This window comes from Lynx canadensis, chromosome A1 (assembly GCF_007474595.2).
Source record: "Lynx canadensis isolate LIC74 chromosome A1, mLynCan4.pri.v2, whole genome shotgun sequence".
NCBI classification, from domain to species: domain Eukaryota; kingdom Metazoa; phylum Chordata; class Mammalia; order Carnivora; family Felidae; genus Lynx; species Lynx canadensis.
This window is the reverse complement of record NC_044303.2, coordinates 126,347,688-126,369,020: the sequence shown is the minus strand read 5'-3', so window position 1 is coordinate 126,369,020 and position 21,333 is coordinate 126,347,688.

Genomic DNA, 21,333 nt, shown 5'->3' with positions numbered 1-21,333 from the left:
TAGTTTTCCTTAACTTCATGAAGAGTATAAGTTTATTGTCCATTTGGGGTTGTTCTTTGTTTTTCTTTTCTCTTTCAAGCAGGATTTTTATCTAAAATTTCCAAAGATCTCACATTGTACTCAAATTCTGATTTAGTAATGCAACTGTTTTCTATGTTTGATAAGGCCCTTTTCCTTTTCCACTTCTGAAAGCAAGATTATTTTTAATGGTTTCATCAGGGCCATGAAAATAACCTTTCACAAAAACAACTTTTGACTAAGGTAACTGCTTGTCTCTTTGCTGAGAGTTAAGAAATAAAGCAAAGTTGTCCACGTGTTCGGAAACTAAAATTAAATATGACAAGAAGTCCAAATATTAGTGTTTTTTCCTGTTGGGCTATATAAAGCTTCTGCTGATTCATCAATGTTTCCTATAACATGTTAGCCAGAGCTAAACAGTTAAAACTCTTTCCTTTGGTAGTCTGGCAGCTGAGTTTCCATCATTTACTGTGCTATAAAAGAAAATTCATCATAAATTGTTTTGGTCTCTTGGAACATTTCTGCTGGCAAATGAAGGTGATAGTTAACAGAGTCTCATTCAAAACAGAACAACAGCAATATTAACCAATGTAAGTCTAAAAACACTAGGAAATATTGCTTCGAAACTAAAAATAAAAACCAGTTCTCACTAGGAGAAAGAAGGCAAGGGCTGGCCTGCTTTAGAAGATAAGTGGTAACTCCATGGATCTAAGCAGAATTAATCAGACAATTTTTTTATCTAGGGAGATTTGATAAAAAACAAAATCATACCATTTCATAGGCTGAGTTTCTGTCAGAAGTACCATCCCATCATGGGAATTTTGTATTGTGTGGCTGAATTCCCTTGGTGAGGCTATGTCTGATTTGTAAGATTTTGTTCATATAAAGAAACCCTTACAGAAAATTGTAAGCACAGAAAAAAAAAAAAAAGAGGCAGAGAAAAGGGAGGAAGTTTTAGTCATCCTTTAGCATCTCCTTCTATATCCTCAAATCCTGGAAAACCTATTTGATAAGAGAGGGTTATTTTGTGAGCTAAAACTCTCATGGTAAAAAATGTTATCACCTTTGAGAATATTTTCATCAAGCTGTGACAAACCAGTGATCACTTTTTCTCCAAGTCAGGAATATAGCTCAATGATTATCACATTGAAATCATATAATTATGCCACCTGTTATGCTTTATTTCTCTTTAATAATTGAATTGTGTAAATTCTGTGAACAGTACATTGATGACCAGCTACTCATTTATGATAACCCCAAATTTTAAATGTCCCCAAACTTAAAAATATAGACATACATTGAGAGTCTGATGTGAAACACAAATAATCCTTAAGAATTGGAAATCTTGGTTTCTAGACTGAGCTCTGATGTGAATTATTTTTCAAAATTTGAACCTCAGATTTCTAGAAAGTAAATTTTGGAGTTAGTTCAAATGTTGGCTTAAATTTCAGCACTGCTATCTAATTAACTGTGATGTAGGGTAAATTATTTAACTAATATGATCCTTCCATTCTTTACAATGGTTAAAATTGTTCCTGGCATGTTTACCTAATAAAGTAGAGGTGAAATAATGGTAAGGTATGTGAGAGCATGTAGAAAACTCTCAAAAACTATCATTTAAAAATAAAGCTATGCTAAAAATAAACTACTGAGATTTTTGCATGGTGAAGGAAACCATCAACAAAAATGAACAGGCAATCTATATATGGAATGAGAGAAGATATTTGCAAAAATATATCTGGTAAGAGGCTAAGAATCAAAATATACAAAAAACAACAACAAAACCCAAAAAACACAACTAAACACCACATGAATAGTTCAGTTAAAAATGGGAAAAGGACCTGAACCAATATTTTTCTCAGGAAAATATGTGTATGGGCAACAGATATATGAAGGGATACTCATTATCACTAGTAATCAGGGAAATTCAAATCAAAACCACAGTGTGGTATCACCTTACACCTGTCAGAAGGGCTGGTACCAAAAAGACAAGAAATAATAAGAACAGGTGAGGATTTGGAGAAAAAGGAACCCTCATACACTGTTGTAGGAATGCAAATTGGTGCAGCCACTGTGGAAAACAGTACCATAAAATCCAGTAATTCCACTACTAGATATTTATCCAAAGAATATGGAAACACTAACTCAAAAAGGTATATGTACTCTTATGTTTATTGCAGTATTATTTACAACAGCCAAGATATGGAAGAAAGCTAAGTGTCTATCAATGGATGAATGGAGAAACAAGATGCAGTGTGTGTGTGTGTGTGTGTGTGTGTGTGTGTGTGTGTGTATGTGTGTACACACAATGGAATATTACTCAGGCATCAAAAATGCTGAAATCTTGCCATTGACAACAACATGAATGGACCCAGAGGGAATTATGCTAAGTGAAATAAAGCAGAGAAAGACAAACACCATATGACTTCACTCATATGCTCATATGTGGAGTAACAACAGCAACAACAAAAACAGAAAGCAGAAACAAGGCCATAATTCAGAGGACATACTGGTAGTTTCCAGGTGGAGGGTATGAGCAAAATGGGTACAGAGGAGTCAAAGATAAAGGCTTCCAGTTATGGAATGAATAAGTCACTGGCATGAATGGTGCAGCAGAGAGAATATAGTCAGTAGTATTACGATAGTGCTGTATAGTGATGCATGGTAGCTTCCCTTGTGGTGAGCATAGCATAATATAAAGAGTTGTCAAATAATTATGTCATACACCTGAAATTAATGTAACACTGTGTGTCAACTATACTTCAATTTAAAAAAAAAAAAGTAAAACTATGATGAAACAGAGGACTGACTTGGGCGATAGCTAACCCCCAGGGATAGGCTCTATGGATACATGTGAAGAGGCCAGATTCCAGATTGTTGTTACTTGGATACTTATATAGGTAAGACCTGCTTTGTCTGAAGGCTATCATCAAGTTTTAGAATTTTTTTTAAGTTTATTATTTATTTTGAGAGAAAGAGAGGGAAAGAGTGGGGAAAGGGACAGGGAGAGAGAGAGAGAGAGAGAGAGAGAGAGAGAGAGAGAGAGAGAGAGAATCCCAAGCAGGTCCCACATTGTCAGCACAGAGCCCAATGCAGGGCTCAAACCCACACACCGTGAGATCATGACCTGAGCCAAAGTTGGATGCTTAACCTACTGAGCTGTCCAGGTGATCTGCTCCCCTTTTTTTGGCTGCCACTCTTGGATTAGAGATACCTCTGGACATAAATTCAGCCTTTAGCAGATACACTAACTTTTTCATGCAGAAGTCTACCTTCTACAAAGTATCACTTCCCAAAGAGAAGTGTGTTCATAGAGCAGGATTTGGCCTAATATTTCTAACACTGAAAAATCTTTACATCTTCTCTGACCAGACCAACTCAAGGGAAAATGTCTTTGGCCTATAAAATTGAATGGTGCACTTAAGATGAGGAGACATATAAACTTCCCTATTCTAGTAAGGTGAGTGATCCTTTGGGATTTTGAGCATGGTTCCTTTTTGTGTCAGATCCTGAAATGCCCAGAGGAGTATGGAAAGACTTCCTAGTCCATTAGGTAACAAGGTAACAGTAGGCAGATACCACACAAGAAGGGTTTGACAGGACTTGCTCTATTTGAGATTTATTAAACACAGAGACAGGGCTATAGGTCAGGGATCCAAAATCAGCAACTTTGAATTTGAGCAGGGACTCAGGAGAGCTTTTATCAGGGTCAGCCAGGATACAAGAAGTGTCTCTGGAGGAGTGCTGGTCCTTTTTATCCTGATCAGCTTAGATGTGCCCTACTGATCATTTCCCTGAGCTCCACTGCTGGTCTTATATGATGGAGATCAGTTAATGCAGACCTGAGTTTCTTAAGAGGAATGGAATATTCTCATTCCCACAGGTTTCCTTGGTCTCTATCTAGGAGAAAGATCATATTCTCTGGAAGGACTTTAGCTTAGGAGTTCGGGGTTCTTAACTCCCAGGATAAGGAGTAGGGGAAGTCAAGGGAGATTTCCCCTCAGTTGTGGTCTCAGCCTCTAAGCCCAGGTCCCAACCACACAGCTCTGGCTAGAATTGGCACCATAAGGATTCTAAACAGACCCTCCCATAGTCAGGTGTAATTGTCTCACTAATAAGGGAGCAAGTGACTGACTTGTCTCATCAGTAGCCCTCACTTAATATTCATATTTCCACTACTCATTGCTGCTCATATTTCTGTTGGTCCTGAAGAAAACAACTTGCATTAATTTCCACCGCAACAACTTGAAGTTCAATATCTTCCCTATCAAAATAGAATTTCATGTTCGTCATTTTTGCCCCCCTCCCCACTCCATTTGCATACACTGCAGGCAGCGAATTCTATACAGCTAAATAACTGGAGTTGGAGATGAGGTGAAAAGATTGCCGGTTGAGAAAACTCTTCAAAATTCCCATCAGGGGTTACGGTACACATTGAATAATTGTAGCTTCTCTCTATATGGATCTAAAGTATAAAGACTTTGCAAGGATTTTTTTTTCCAGTGTATAGATTAATCAAGTGGCTTTCTTCACTCCTCTGATTAGATTTTCATTCATTATTTTTTCTTGAACTCTCACTTGCTAAGAAGGTGAGGGTAATCTAGTAGCAAAGGATTCATTCACTTTTCTGTCAGCAGCATTGCAGAAAGTTTTGATAGGCAACAGCAAAGCTAATAATGAAGTTGAGATTTTGTATAACTTGGGAGTTCTCTTCTATTTATCAATGTATTAATTCCACCCAGAGACCAGCAGAATGCAAATATGGCAGTATAAAAATGTATATACATGGGACACATATTTTGATGATGCTAGCTGGAATAAAGGGGAAAGAAGGCAAAACGATGCTGCGTGCCTGTGTATAGATTTGAGAGAAACCAACAAGATAAAGTGACAAGCTGACTCTATGTGGAGCACAAAAATCTGAGCCTGAGTATCACCTCCTCCAATTGCTAACAATTTAATTATGGACAAAAGAAGACATTTACATTCTCTACACCTGAGTTTTCTCAAAGTAAAATGGACCCTTCTCAAATCTCTAGCTGTATGACCAGGTTACTTTGGGAAAAAATGGGGGAGCACCTGGGTGGCTCAGTGGGTTGAGTGTCTAACTCGATTTCAGCTCAGGTCATGATTTTAACGGTTTGTGGGTTAGAGCCCCACATCTGGCTCTGTGCTAACAGCACAGAGCCTGAATAGGATTCTCTCTCCCCCTCTCTCTCTGCCCTTCTCCCTCTTGTTATCTCTCTCTCAAAATTAATAAATAAACATTTTGAATGGGATAAAATAAATGAGAGCATTATTAAAACTCAAAGCCATAAGAACATTAAACAGCGTAATTGTAGTGCCTCGGCAGGAAATGATGTATCCTGTTCAGAGGAAACACACAAGAGATAGAGGTGAAGGACCAACATCCCTTGCTTATTTTTATTTTTTTAAGTTTTTATTTAAATTTCAGTTAGTTAACATACAGTGTAGTATTAGTTTCAGGTGTATAATTTAGTGATTCAACACTTCCATACAGCACTAGGTACTCATCATAACAAGTGCACTCCTTAATCCCCATCACCTATTTCACCCGTCCTCCCACCCACCTCCCCTCCGGTAACCATCAGTTTGTTCTTGACAGTTAAGAGTCTGTTTCTGAGTTTGTCTCTCTTTTTTCACCCGCTTTTTGTTTGTTTCCTAAATTCCACATATGAGTAAAGTCACATGGCATTTGTTTTTCTCTGACTCACTTTGCTTAGCCTAATACTCTGTAGCTCCATACATGTTTTTCTGGATGGCAAGATTTCATTCTTTTTGATGGCTGAGTAATACTCCAGTGTGTGTGTGTGTGTGTGTGTGTGTGTGTGTGTGTGCACGCGCACGCGCATGTGTGTGTGTGCAGGTGTGTGTGTACATGTGTCACAGCTCCTTTATCCATTCATCAGTTGATGGCCATTTGGGCTGTTTCCATAGTTTGGCTATTGCAGATTATGCAGCTATAAATATTGGGCTGTGTGTACTTTGTCTGTTTTTAAATGCTCATCAGTCCCTTATTATAAAATCAGAATTCAACTAAACCTAAATCAATGATGGACCATTTGTTCCATTTCTAACATTCCCAGTAATTTATTGCATAATTTTTGCCAAGTTATTTGACCTTCCTGGGATTAGAGGGACTGAAGAACATTCAATATCCAACATCCTCCAGGCTTCCTGACTCCCAGTCTCATCTCTATTCAGTGAATAGAATGCTATAAACCACATACAGAGCAAGACACCAACCTTAATCTGGATTCCCTGAGAAAGTAGACCTGAGACAGGACATGAGACTAAGTAATTTATTTGGAAAGTGATCCTAAAATGTGCTGATAGGGGGATAGGGCGATAAGAAATGAGGGAAGGACAAGAAGTCAATATAGGGTACATTATCAAGCAGGTTACCACTGCAGACAGCTGAAGCTCAGTCCATTGGGGGACATCTGGAAGACTGGATAGAACATATGTCAGCGTTTTCCCATCTAAGCAGAGAGGAAGGTGGGTTATATTCTCCTCCACTTCTCTTCCTTCACTGGCAGAGCAATGTTCTTGAGACAACACTCCCCAGAACCTATGGCCTGCTGTGCACACCAGCCAAGCACATCAGAGAAATCCTGCAGTGACAGGTCACAAGTGTCTGCACAAGGGAGTCATCAGCATGCACAGGGAGGGTGAGCGCTGAGGAGACATGGGCAGGGCTATGACAGCAGATGCTGTAATATTGTGAAAGACAGGAATATGTGCTGCTCAGATTCTCCTTCAGAACAGGAGATACCTGCTTCCTTAAAGATGCTTAGCTGAAGGACTCCTATGGTTAATGGCTTCTGGGTCCTCCTCAGGTTTAGAGGTGAGGCAGTGCTCTTCTTGGGATAATTCCACCTAATGACTGAGTAAGGCGGTGGTGCAAGGGCCTGTCCATTCTTCCTAACCTAGGACTTCTATGACGAGTGATCTCTGCTCCACACCCCTCATGGTAGAAGCTTTCTCAGGTTCATTCTAGTCTCACAGCTCCTTCTGCCCAGTCAGCCTCCATCCCTTCTCCTTTCTCAGGTGTTACTACCTTTTCCTTTCTTAACTTCATCTCTGTGTCTGCCTTCTGGAGAACCCAACCTGCAACAGATCCCTAATTCAAAAGAGAGTTCTAGAAAATGTCAACCTCTGGACTGAAAGCAAAGAATCTACATTAGGTGAGTCAACAGAAAAGTTGGACTGGAAAGACCCTTTCTACAGCAGGACTGGACAAGAGGAGGACTCCTCCAAGCATGTCGTTGGGAATCAACCAGACAAAAATACAATCAGTAAAAATAAGAAAAAAAATTGGATGCATGAAAGAAATGTAAGGTTTGTTAGCCACTGAATAAATACTTGAAGGGATGATGGAATTTCCTTCTCTAGCTATTATTTTTTTTTTTTTTAAGGAGAGATTATCTGGATGCCTGGGTGCCTAAGTCCGTTAAGCATCCGACTTTGGTTTTTGGTTCAGGTCATGATTTCATGGTTTGTGAGACTGAGCCCCATGTCAGGCCACAGGCTGACAACATGGAGCCTGCTTGGGATTCTCTCTCTTCCTCTCTCTCTACCCCTCTTGGCTCGATCTCTCTCTTGCAGTCTCTCAAAATAAATAAATAAAGTTTTTTTTAAGGATAGATTATGTATTACATTGAGGTAGATGTAATTTTCAAAATCCTTACTATGGACGCTGTTATTTTTATTTTTTATTTTATTTTATTATGTTTATTGTAGGGTGAGAGTGTGTGAGCAGGGGAAGGAACAAAGGGAGAGATAGGAAAAAAAAAAACAGAAAGAGAATCTTAGGCAGGCTCCACACTCAGTGCAGAGCTGGACATGGGGCTCAATATCATGACCCTGGGATCATTACCTGAGACAAAATCAAGAGTTGGGTACTCGACTGACTGAGCCACCCAGGTGCCCCATGTTATTTTTATTTTTTAAAAGTTCTTATAGATGAGTATACCTCTTTTATAAAATTGCATAAGCAGGACTCAACTGCATCAAATCCGATAACTTGATTTATACACATGATATTGTAATAGTAAGAAAGACCTGAACAAGAATCTGTTATTTAGATTTAGTTATTTGAAGGGAAGAGAAGGAAAGTCAGGTAATATGCTTGAGAGCCTGTTATGTACCAGAAAGTCTAGTAAGTGGTCCATTTGTTCATTCACCAAATACATTTTTGAACACTCACTATTTTCCAGACACAGTTCTACATATTAAGATACATCAGGGAATGAAACATATCACAATTTCCTGCTATTGTGGAGGAAATTTCATATACTTGAAAGAAAAAAAAAGGATGATAAAGATTAAAGTAAAATAAATATCTGATAAAGGATCTTAGAAGATGCTACATAATATGTAAAAAATAAAAACAAGAGGGAAATCTAGAATGCTAAGTAGGACATGGTTGCAATTTATTTATTTATTATGTTTTTTTTATTTTATATTTGAGAAAGAGAGCAAGCAGGGGAGGTGCAGAGAGATGGGGAGTGAATCTGAAGCAGGTTCCAGGCTCTGAGCCATTAGCACAGAGCCTGACGCGGGGCTCAAACTCACAGGCAGTGAGATCATGACCTTGGCCGAAGTTGGACACTTAACCAAATGAGCTACCCAGACGCCACATAATTTAAATTAAGTAGACAGGGTAGGTCTCATTGAAAAGGTGACATTTGAGCAAAGTCTGTATTGAGGTGAGGGAATTAGCTATACGGATACCTGCAGACAGAGAATTCCTGGTGCAGGGAATAGGCAGTGACCTCAAGCTCTAATTCAAAGTTTTCTGCCTTTAAAACCCATCCTCTTTTTGTTGATCCTGGCTGTGGCATTCCATAAACCACAGCACTTTCATCCTTGTAGAGACCATTCCTTTCTCTTACAACCATCAACCAGATGCAGTTTGATGAGATAATTGCCCAGCTGCAAACTATACTCACAGATGTAAATATACATTTCCTTTGCTATAGCATAATATTCATAAGCACGATGAGACATATTGGAAAACAGAGTCTGAGAGGTATAACCCACAATCACATTGCATGTGTGGTATGACTTGGGTTGTTTTCCTAGAATACTCATTAAATGGTAAATGGTAAGCAGGGCTTAAGTAGGTCTCTAAAAAACCAAACATCTTCACTGAGAGTCATTTTCACTTAACCAGATGGAAGGCATTGCAGAAGTCAGTTCAGTTAATTTGCTTTCAGGCCACCCTCTCCAGGCTCCCACTCCAGGCTGAATGTTTGAAGTGACATCTTTTATAATTGCTCTCTGTGAATCAAAAGTTTATTTTTTATGTAGAGACCAATTCCAGCAACTTTTACCTGAAACTAGCAACATTGTATCTTGGTTGCAAAAAAAGTATTGTTCACAATATATACATTATTCAGTACAACTAGAAATACCCTGCTGGACAAGCCTTACCCGAGGGGGATTTTTACACCAAACTATACAGCTCCACATACCCATAGAAAACCCACTTTCTAAATATCTTTGACCTTTTAGCTATCTCTCTTCCTCTTTTCCCTCTCAGTGCCTAGACTGCAGTGTCTCCTAAAGAACATCAGAATTAAAATTAGACAATGAGAATCAGAAATAAGTAAGCTTGAAGACATCAGCAGCCCCTTGCAATGAAAATAAAACTGACAAGCATCTAGTTATGATATGTCTCTTCCATAATAAGTGCAATAGATTTTTTAATGCTATTGTTTTTATGTACAACATGAAATTTGTGGAGTTCCCTAAAAAAGAGGTAGTGTCTACTTTGAAATTGCATTCTGGGGGCGCCTAGGTGGCTCAGTCGGTTAAGGGTCCGACTTCGGCTCAGGTCATGATCTCACTGACTGTGAGTTTGAGCCCCGCGTCAGGCTCTGTGCTGACAGCTCAGAGCCTGGAGTCTGCTTCGGATTCTGTGTCTCTCTCTCACTTTGACCCTCCCCTATTCATGCTCTGTCTCTCTCTGTCTCAAAAATAAATAAATGTTAAAAAAAAACTTTAAAAAAAGAAATTGTATTCTGTAATCTATGGAACAAAGATAAAACATCCTTGCATATCCAAAGAATTCTTCCCAAGGATGTGCAAATGTGCTGAAGATATGAACTCATGGATCTTCCTACTCTCCTTTTAGTAGCTAAGAGTGAGGTATTATGCTTCTGATTGCAGAGACAAGGACCCAATGTCAACCCCTGGCTGTTCAGCCATCACATATGTTGCTTTCCTTGAATTTAAGTAGCCATTTGTCTCCTTTACCTTCCAGAAATGTATCTTTTTGAAAGGGCACGTATGCACACACACACGTGCACACAGACATGTGCGCGCGCACACACACACACACACACACACATTTTTTTTTTTTAATGCAAAACAAGGATTTGCTGTGGAGGTCACTCTTGTGCTTTAACTTAAAATAGCTTTGCAAAAATAAATGGAGGCCATTTTCACCCCCAGCTTTGCCAAAAATCAAAATTGATAATATCCAGTTTTGATAATGGTATAGGGAAATGGGTACCCTGATACACTGTTGATGCGGAAATGAGGGGCTACCAAACTTTTGGAAGGCTAACTCTAAGTTTCTATTAAGTAAAAATACTAGCATACTTTTGCTGTGGGGAGTCTATCTGCAGAAATAAAAGGACTAGGATTCATAACACAAACACATTTATTTTAGCATGCTTTATAATGACCAAAAGCAACCAAACAAATCAAGAAAGCATAGGGAAAATGCAGTTTCTTATCAATGAATGAATGATTGAAAATTTTCTATTTTATTCATTCTGTGGAAAATCATGTTACCATGAAAAGAACAAACTACTTCTGCAAGCATATATCTGGAGAGATATCTAGGTAGATTAAATGAAAAGATCAAGTTGAAGATACTATGTCTAACATTACCCATTTTTTAGGGAGGAAGAAAGCAACACTCACATATAAGAAAATATATATATATTTGTATACATATTGAAATACATAGAGAAAAATAGGGGAGGATAAACCCTGAATTGTTAATAGTGAGAAGCTCTATGTACCCCTGTGTTGGTGAACTAAGGAGAGGATGAGTGGAAGGGAAGTGCCAGGGAGATTTGGGACTTTAGTTTTCTCAACTTCTGTGTTTGAGCATGTATTACTTATGAACTTTGAACTAAATACCTACCCTCAAAAAAATTTTAAAAACGTTTTAACGTTTATTCATTTTTGAGAGACAGAGAATGACAGAGTGAGAGCAGGGGAGGGGACAGAGAAGGAGGGAGATACAGAATCCGCAGCAGGCTCCAGGCTCTTAGGTGTCAGAACAGAGTCCACCCGACGTGGGGCTCAAACTCACGAACCACGAGATCATGACCTGAGCCGAAGTCAGAGACCCAAGTGACTGAGCCACCCAAGTTCCCCCGGCCTTCAAAAAATTTTAAGGAAGAAGGTCATCATGACACATAATGGTGAAGTAGAAGTTGAGGGATTTGAGAATCAGCCATATTGAATTAAAAAACCCAGTTTAGCTACTTGTTCCTGTGTGATACCAGACACATCACTAACTCCTCTGATCCTCTGTTTCTTCATGTGAAGTAGAGACAATACTTCCTTCGTGTAAAGCACAAGGCATACTGCTGGCAGATAGGAGGCACAAGACTAATGCTCTCAGTCATGGAAGAACAATGTCTTCTAGATGGACGTAGGAGGAAGCAGGAGATAAAGGCTGGGAAGGATGGTAAGTGAAGTTTCCTAGGGATATTTTGGTCAATTAAAAGGAATGTGAGACTGCAGACTCACAATGGAGCTGCCTGAGATGCACATCCAGACTCAGTCTCCTTGAAGGACTGCTTCCTCAGCAGCCCTAGAATCTCAGGCTGGAAGCTGAGCAGACCTCATGGATGTCACTTCTGAAGCATCCACTTTTCATCAGCCAGGAAAGCCTAAAGGCAAACTGTTGGTCTCTCTGAGAAAAAAAAGATACACTCTCAAAGATTTTTCAGTGTCTAACTTGAAAGGGAGGGACAACTGCACTGTTTCCAGTGTCACAAACACTGTATCAGAAAACAGAGAAGAGAGAGACCGGGAGGAGATAGAAATCCTTTGTGTCAGACAACAGAAATTGTTTAGTTGGGCAGGTTTCCCTGTTAACCAGCTGGTGGGTAAATTACTGCTGGAAGGAATTTATTCTGACCCTGGTGTGCTCTGCCTTAACGTCTTATAGATTTATTCTCAAAATTTATCAGATTCAAGACAAAACCCAGGGCAAGGTAAACCAAAGTTGTGGATGAAAAAAATGCATGGTGGCCTCACTGCAGAACTGGGAGGAACCAATCTAGTATAGTTAGCCAGTTCAGTCAAGATTGCTAGAAGGCAACATGACAAGGATTGCGTGCAACCATCCGAAGCTATAAGAGACAAAGAAGAATCCTTCCCTAAGGCCTTCAGAGAGAGCATGGCCCTGCCAACCCTTGATTTTGGACATCTAGCCTAAAGAATGTGAGAGAATAAATTTCAGCTGTTAAGTCACTCTGTTTGTGGTACTTTGTTAAGGGAACCCTAAGAAACTGACAGATTTTGGTAGGACTCCAGGTGTCCCCAAATCCTAGATATAATGTCCTAGTCCATTTGGGCATTATGGTATCATAACAGAACACCACAGCCTGGAGGGTTTATAAACAAGATAAATTTATGTCTTATAGTTCTGGAAGCTGGGAAGTCCAAGACCAAGGTGATATTCGATATCTGGTGAGAACTCACTACTTGGTTCATAGAAAGCTGTCTTCTTGCAGCGTCATTACAAGACAGAATGGGCAAGGAAGCTCCCTAAGGTCTCTTTTAAAAGAGTATGAATTCCATTTATGATGGCTACATACTCATGACCTAATTTCCTCCCAAAGGCCCCACTTCTAAATATGAATTTTGAGGGGACAAACACACTAAGTCTATAACATATGCCCTCTCCTTTTAGGGTAAAACTATAGGATTTATGACTATAGAGGCTGGTTATTGGCTTAATAAAAATATCAAGATTTCTCTATCCTATAGACAGCATGAACATCATTATTCTAAAACCCCCTGCAACAGAGGAGGTAGGAGCGCAGACATTATCGTATATTTAAATCCCCATCTTGTTGGTGCTAAGCTGTGGATCTCTGGCAGGGAATCATTTTCAGTGCATTAACTTACACATTTATATTTTTAAATATTGGAGATAACAAGATAAACTTTTAGTAAAGATCCGGTAATTCTCCCTAATTGAATCTGGTGTCTTACCCAATTCTGTTAACCTCCTTCTGTGTGAGCCACAGAGGTTCCTTGTCCGATGCGGTTCTATGATGGAATGCATCTGGCTCATTTTAAGGCCCCATTACTATTTGCAGATAGCTTTTAGTTTTTAGTTCAGCACACACCCAAAATCCTTCTTGTAAATAGTCTTTATGGAGACTACGCTTACCTTCAACATATTCTGCAAAATGCTGCATCCTTCCCTACTTGCTTGAGAATGACATTTTTATCTTTTCTTGAATGTCACAATGTACGTATGATGTTTTCTTTGCCTGCTGTGTTCTGACTCACTAGTTGTATGCAGAACCTGTTCCTTGGCACACAGAATGCATAAGGGTGCACTAGGACATTTCCTGTGTAACCCCTTTAAACATCCTTCAACATCCTCAGCTCTGTTCAGACCTACTACACTTCAATAGGGCTTTAGTTAACCCATCTTGCCAATCTCCACTGCAACAAATAAATAGAGTAACTGTTTATTCTTAGTAAGTTGTCTCATTAACTGTTTGTCTCATTTTGATTGACTTTTATACTACACCGAGGCTATGTCTGCATCACTTTTCCATAGGATTAATGCCTTGCATTCTTTTAATTTACTAGGAAATAATGTTCGAATTAAGATGCAAACTCTTATTTATTCCAAAAGAAATGCCTGCAGAAATAAGCTTAACATGTGATGGACTGATAACAGAGTGAAACATAACAAAAATCCTACTATCAACAGCCATTATCAGTCACACTAAATTGTAGGGGAAAATGCTTTAGTATTCACATCTTAAACGTGGAAAAATTTTCTAATGGTAAATTTTCATTTTCCCATTCACTATATAGAATTCTGTTAGCATGCCCTTCCGCCAAATAAAATGGAGCTATTATTACAAAGTACTTGTAGACTTGAAAGACTTGATGTTTAATTGGGAGGAACAACACTTAAGCTTCTAAAAAGCGGAGCTACCTAATGAAATAGATCTGTTTGACATCTGGTTTTAGAATTTATAGTATATCTGTAATGCCTAAATGTTGAAGCAATGTTGGATAAGATAGTGGTCATGGATAAGAATTAGTTAGGAAAGACCTCCTTAAACAGAAGTGAATTCAAATTTGAAGGAAGTGATGAAGTAGATTGGCAGAGAGGAGATGAGAAGTCTGGGAAGGAACAGACCCGGATTTTCAGCTTAGCTATTAGACATTCATAACTCCTCTCCTGGGTAACTCATATGGCATATCTGCACTCAGCTTCCTTGCTGAAAAATGGATACACTGGAGTTCATGACCTCTGTAATTTAAAACTGTTTTTTTTAATTTTTTTTTTTAACATTTATTTATTTTTGAGACAGAGAGAGAGCATGAACGGGGGAAGGTCAGAGAGAGGGAGACACAGAATCTGAAACAAGCTCCAGGCTCTGAGCTGTCAGCACAGAGCCCGACGCAGGGCTCGAACTCACCGCGAAATCATGACCTGAGCCGAAGTCGGCCGCTCAACCGACTGAGCCACCCAGGTGCCCCAAAACTGTTAACATTCTATGGAGATGAATTAAAAAAACCAAAAGTAGCAAAAATGATTTTACTCCAGTTGAAGTTACTATCCATTCTAAATTATTGTCTTAAAAATATAGGGAAAATGGGGCATCTGGGTGGCTTAGTCAGTTAAGTATCTGACTCGATTTCAGCTCAGGTCATGATCTCATGATGTATGAATTTGAGCCCTGTGTCGGACTCTGCGCTGAGAGTATGGAGCCTGCTTGGGATTCTCTCTCTCTCTCCTTTTCTCTCTGCCTCTCCCCCATGTGTTCTCTCTCTCTCTCTCAAAATAAATAAATCAACATTTTTTTTTTAGAAAAAGAGAGAAAGATATACATTTTTATTGATGGGGTATAAATATTTTATTTTAAAAGTATTATAGCCATTTTATTGGGTCAACCTAGCTAAGCTGTAACCATTTCTTCCCTTGCACAGTTCTGGTCATTTTTACCTAAGAAAGAGAGAAGCTTTACTTTTCTTTCCAACTCTATTAAAAAAACAAGACTATAAAACAGAGAGTAGTAGAGGATCATAGTAGAGGATCATCCTTTTAGCTTCAGGACCTTCTCTCACTCTTAATCCCAGTGACCTTCCTTACAGAACATTTGATAGAAAACAGCTCCTGTGTAGAAAATAAACTTGTGAAAGATCTTGGTTCCTATAGACGGTCTCCACCACATATTCCTGTAGGGTGCTAAGTTTGTCATTTATTATCCTTTGACCTTCAATTTCTTCATCCATGAATGGATGGTAATAATCCATACTTCAAAGGGTTGGTGTGGGAGATAACAAGATACCATACGTGGCACAAGAAACAGATGATGAACCCAAAGTAGATGCTGACTCTGTGATGACTGAATCTGTCCCAGAGGTCACATCCATGCATATTGTGCTATGCAAAAATGCAGGGGAAGAGAACATGAGTTCCAGAGTAAGAGGTGCCTAAGTCACTGATAGATTTCCAGTGTCTAAAGAGAAATGCTAAGTGCTACACTTTGGCAGAGATTTATGAGAAATTGTTTGCAAATTTTATTGTGGAATAAGAGTCTGTCCCTATGATTTAATGGTGAAGTCTCCCACTTCTGCTCTCCTTAGAAAAAATTTGAGACAACGTTCTCCAAGGTCCCTTAAGAACAAGTCTACCCCACCCAATTCACTGTATCAAAACCTTGTCATTTCAGCTCATCAATTCTCTTTTTATCTTCCACTGACCTCAAAGACACTGAAAGACTAGATCACTGAAAAGCAATGATCCTTCTCTAGAAGTACAGCATGATCATAACACCTGAAGATTGCCCACATTGGAGTGCTCGGGTCCCTAAGCTCTAGTTCCCCCGAAGTTCTCATGAAAACTCCCTAAAGCCCCAGAGTTTCATATTTAATGCCTCCTCTGGGAGTCTTCTTCATTACCTTCTGCATTGCCTGACTCTCCCTACTTTTCATCCACACCCACACTATGTTCTTTTTACCAGGTCCTAATACATCAGTCCATCAGACATGGTACTGATTGCTAATGAAGGAGAGTAAGGGAAGGGGTTCATGTTAATCAACCATGTGCTAGGAACCACATCAAGTATCCACTTATGTCCTTTAATTTAATGAGTTTATATATTCATAGACTTTCTGGAAATATGGCTTTATGTGTAAGAATGACTGTAAAATATAATATTGGAATGTGTAGGGTTGATTGTGGGGGAGAGAACCACATGTATGCCTCTTTGCATCTCATCCTCACGGGAAGATGCTGACTCCACCCAGTGGTGGGCTAGCGCTGACTAAAATATTATGCCCTTAAAATATAGGTGTAACCTCAAAGTCCTCCCTGCTACTGAATTTACCTCTAGCTCATCATGACTGTGCCCTGACATTAAAGGTGAAAGGGAACGGAAGATGCCCGGTGGAGGGAGATAAGGGGAAGAAAATGTTAAATATGGCTTTAAAATTATACTGTGACACCTGCTCATAATTGGTTGATGTCGTCTCTCAGAAAGAAGCCCCCCCTTCTTATTTCTATGGACTGAATTGGTCCATCTAATCCTGTTGCTTTTTGACTTCTTGTGTAAACCTCACTGACTGTCAGAGCTTCGCTCCCACACCAGTCCATTAGAGCACCATATTGACCGCTAATGGAGAAGGGCAAGGGAGACAATGACAACAACAAGGAAATAATCACCACCAGTTGATACAGCCTCTTTCAAGGACTTCCACACATTCAGCATAGATCACCTCATTTATCTTTACTGCATCCCTAGTGACAGGAGGGGAACTGCAATGATAGAATTCTACTTTAAAAGGGATGAAGTCATAATGCAGAGATTGTGACTTGTCCAAACTCTGTCAACTTCAGGAATAGAATCCAGTGGTTCTGTTGATTGTTGGTGTGTATTAAGATATTTTCTCATGATACTTAATGAAGATGGCAAGCACTGACATTTAAGGAGTAGGAAAACTGAGCTAACCCTGATTCCACCCTGCCCTGTGAACAGCCTTCAGTCACTTACTAACATAACAAAACACAACTTGCCCGTGATGGTAAAGAACCTGATTACCCAGCCTGGAAGGGATCAGTGGCTATAATCACATTGAAATAACTCAATTGGGCAAAGAAGGGAAAAGCCTATAACACAGGGTTACATTTCACAAACAAATTGCAAATGTACTTAATAATGATGAGCTGAGAAGACATTGATGATTTTTCAAAGAAGAACACTGAACAGGAGCTGATCTATTGATCCATTGATGTCATTGAGACAAAAAAAAATGTTCAAGATACTTCTAAAATGCTGTTGTTTGATCCAAATTATTAGTCATGCTGAACCCTCAGGCTCACCAAACTTCTGAATTCAGTCATCCTTACTGCTCCAAAGGGTAGACTTCAAATAGAGTGTGGTTGGGGTTCTTGGGCACCTTGGTTAGGCATCTGACTCTTGCTCTTAGTTCAGGTCTTGATCACACTGTCCTGAGTTCAAGGCCAAGGCCCATACTGGGCTCTGTGCTGGGCATGAAGCCTACTTAAAAACAAAAACAAAAAAATTTTTAAGTATGGAAACATTCCAAATAATTGTAGCTTACCCCTTTAACACCAAAATGGTTATTTACCATTTGGGGGTAAACACTTTCCAAAAAGTATAATAGAAAGAAGACACAAAGCACAATCTCACATTTTCTGGATGAAATCCTGCCACTGTTATGAACATTCATGACTTCAGGAAAAGCAGATATTGAAGCTTTAAGGGACTATTGAGGTGTGTAGGGCTACCTTTCCTTCTCTGAAATGTCAGAGAGTGGAATGTTTTTAAGTTATTAGGTATGCTTTTAAAATTTCTCCTCCTTCCTCCTGTGCTGTCATGTCATCCCACAACCTGCTTGCTACTGTCATTACCTACATCCTGTAATCCTGATCCCTCCATCACCCCCATGCTACCTGCCACTACTTCTGAATAAGTACATGAGCTCCAGAACATAAATCATAGGTAATGGATGAACATGAGCTCTGAGTATCAGATCACTTGATATGATTAAGCACATTCCTGTTTCATTCCAAGGATACCATTATTAAGTCAGATGTGAAACTTCCTTTTGATACCTATCACTGTCCTCTGATTAGAGGCACAATCTCTTGCTGTCTCCATTTCCCCATTTGTAAAATGAGGATAAATATATCTGCTATGAGGATTGAGTAGAAAGGTGCATGTAAAGCAGGTGGTACTGAGCCTGGCCCGTTGGATGCCTTACTAAATAAATTGTTGCCACTGACATTGTTATCACCTAGATGGTTTTCAATTTAAGAAGCTGTAGAAGTTACGTCACAAGAACATGCTTCTTTTCCCTCTGGTCTAGTATCCCATTCTTCTAGTACCACCATAGGAAGGGGTGAGATGAGACATAAGTGAAGCACAACCATGATGAAAGGAACTGGTACCAGGTGCAACCTAAAAATCTGGGTCCAACTGCTGACCTAGATGTAGTATTACTACGTGCCAGGCACTGTTCTAAGTATCTAACATATATTAACTGATTCAAGTTGTCACAACAGCCAGTAAGGCAGGTGCTGTCATTACCCCCACTTTACTGATGGAGACAATGAGGCCTAAAAAGTGAAGTAACTTGCCCCCAATCACATATTTGACGAGCCGTGGAGCCAAGATTTAAACCCAGACAGACAAGTGTAAGTCTGTGCTTCACAGCTGGTCAGTCCTGTGAGCTTCAGTTTTCTCCAAGGTAAAAGGAGAATAATAATCCTACACTGGAACAGGCAAAGGCCACAGAAATGTAAAGTATGGTTTTTATTAAGCCGCTTAGCCGAAGTGCATCATTATCTGTAGTAGTAAAAGATTATGACTGACTGAAGTGATATCACCAAAGACGTGATAGGAAGATTATTCCAGGTACCAGAGACCAACAACAACAAAAATTTTAGTAAACCTCAATATCATCCTTGCAAAAAAAAAAAAAAAAAAAAAAAAAGACTGGAAATAAGTGATCATCTTTTGAAAGAATTATGTGGATATTTAAAAGCCTTTACTCTGTCAGTTAGGGGTAATACTTTTTCATGACGTATAAAGAAACTCTTCTCCTAGGAGTTCAGAAATGACTGGAGGAGCATGTGTTTAAATGGGCATGTAAAAGTATATGTTGTCCTCTCAATGGTAAACTCACATATTAGAGTGAATTTATTTTGCCTCCCAGGTCAGGGTAATTGCCTATTGATTCTCAGGAAGGGAAAAAAAAAAAGGGCAGTGGGGGGGGGGGGCATTGAGAACCTTTGCTCTTTCAGTTCTGAACAGAATTATAGCCTAAAAGGAAAAAATGGCATTGTTTACCAGCACCTCTCAGAGAAAGGGCCAAGACTTTTTCTAATTACTTGGGCATAACTGGTGCTCTGTAAACATTTTTTGGATTAAAAGCTTAAACCCTGTATAAATAGTTTGATAGACAGATTCATGTTGCATTCCTGATCAAGCATCCAACAGATAATAGGCAAAAACACAACTCTAAACTTTTGGATCATTTAAATTTGCAAACTTGTGTGTTCTAAGACTAATGGACATTAGTATATACACGGCAGTTTCTGAAATTATGTAGGAAGTCTCAATATACTGTGCAACAAATACACAGAACTGTACTGAGTTTGAAATTGCTCCTTGCTAAACAATAAAGATGAACTTAAACAATAGTTTCCTTGCCTTCTTAGAATTTACAGAGGCAATGAACTTTGTTTTGAGTAGATAAGTTTTCTTAATAAGAGGAGAGAGAAAATGAGAGAGACATTGGAAGAAAGAAGGAAAGAAGAAAGGAAAGAAAAAGCAAAAAAAAAAAAAAAAAAAAAGCAAACATTAGAGATATTGGAAAGAAAGCTTTCCTGAAACAGGAATGGTAAATGTCCTTGTACTAGTTAAGGACTTTGACATACACATTGTTGACCTCAGAACTGTATTACATTTGGCAATCATGCTTTTTAAAACTTTTGTAACAATCTCAGGGAAACCAGAGTAAAGATGGTAGTTTTGAAATCGGGGCGCCTGGGTGGCGCAGTCGGTTAAGCGTCCGACTTCAGCCAGGTCACGATCTCGCGGTCCGTGAGTTCGAGCCCCGCGTCAGGCTCTGGGCTGATGGCTCAGAGCCTGGAGCCTGTTTCCGATTCTGTGTCTCCCTCTCTCTCTGCCCCTCCCCCGTTCATGCTCTGTCTCTCTCTGTCCCAAAAATAAATAAAACGTTGAAAAAAAAGAAAAAATTAACTAATTGTTCATTTGATTCTCTACCACCTTTCTGTTATTTTCATTTGATTGGTGTATATTTCTACGGAATTTCTAGGAAGCACTTTATTCATAATTTTAAAGGTAGTATCAAGAAAAAATGTTAACATGAACTAAACATATCACATGCCCAAATCATAGAACAATGTCGTTACTGTAACTCTTTCAAGTATAGTACTTAAAATCCAAATATAATTACACAACTGTGCATACCTCAGATATCCTAAATACATTTTGGAATACAACTTCTTTTTTTGAATGTTTATTTATTTTTGAGACCAAGAGAGACAAAGCAGGGGTCAGGGAGGGGCAGAGAGAGAGGGAGATAACAGAATCTGAAGCAGGCTCCAGGTTCTGAGCTGTCAGCAAGAGCCTGGTGCAGGACTCTAACTCACTAACTGCAAGATCATGACCTGAGGTGAAGCCAGCCACTTAACTGACAGAGCCACCCAGGCGCCTGTGGAATACAACTTCCAATGGTAAATTTTTAAAAAGAAGATTTATGTATCTCATTCAAAATTTTGAAATATATCTATGAAAACTTCTTCTTTTCTTGGTGGAGTATTTGTTAACTATGAGACATTTATGGGCTTCAGAAATGTTTCCTTACAGCTTCTTTGGGATATTTCTCACCTAATGAATTTGATGGGCCCACAATTATCTGGTGCATTGATAGTCAAATGTGGTCTGTCAATCAGTGCCCTTCATATAGGACTCCTTTACTGGGCTGCAACAAGATAAGCAGAAACTT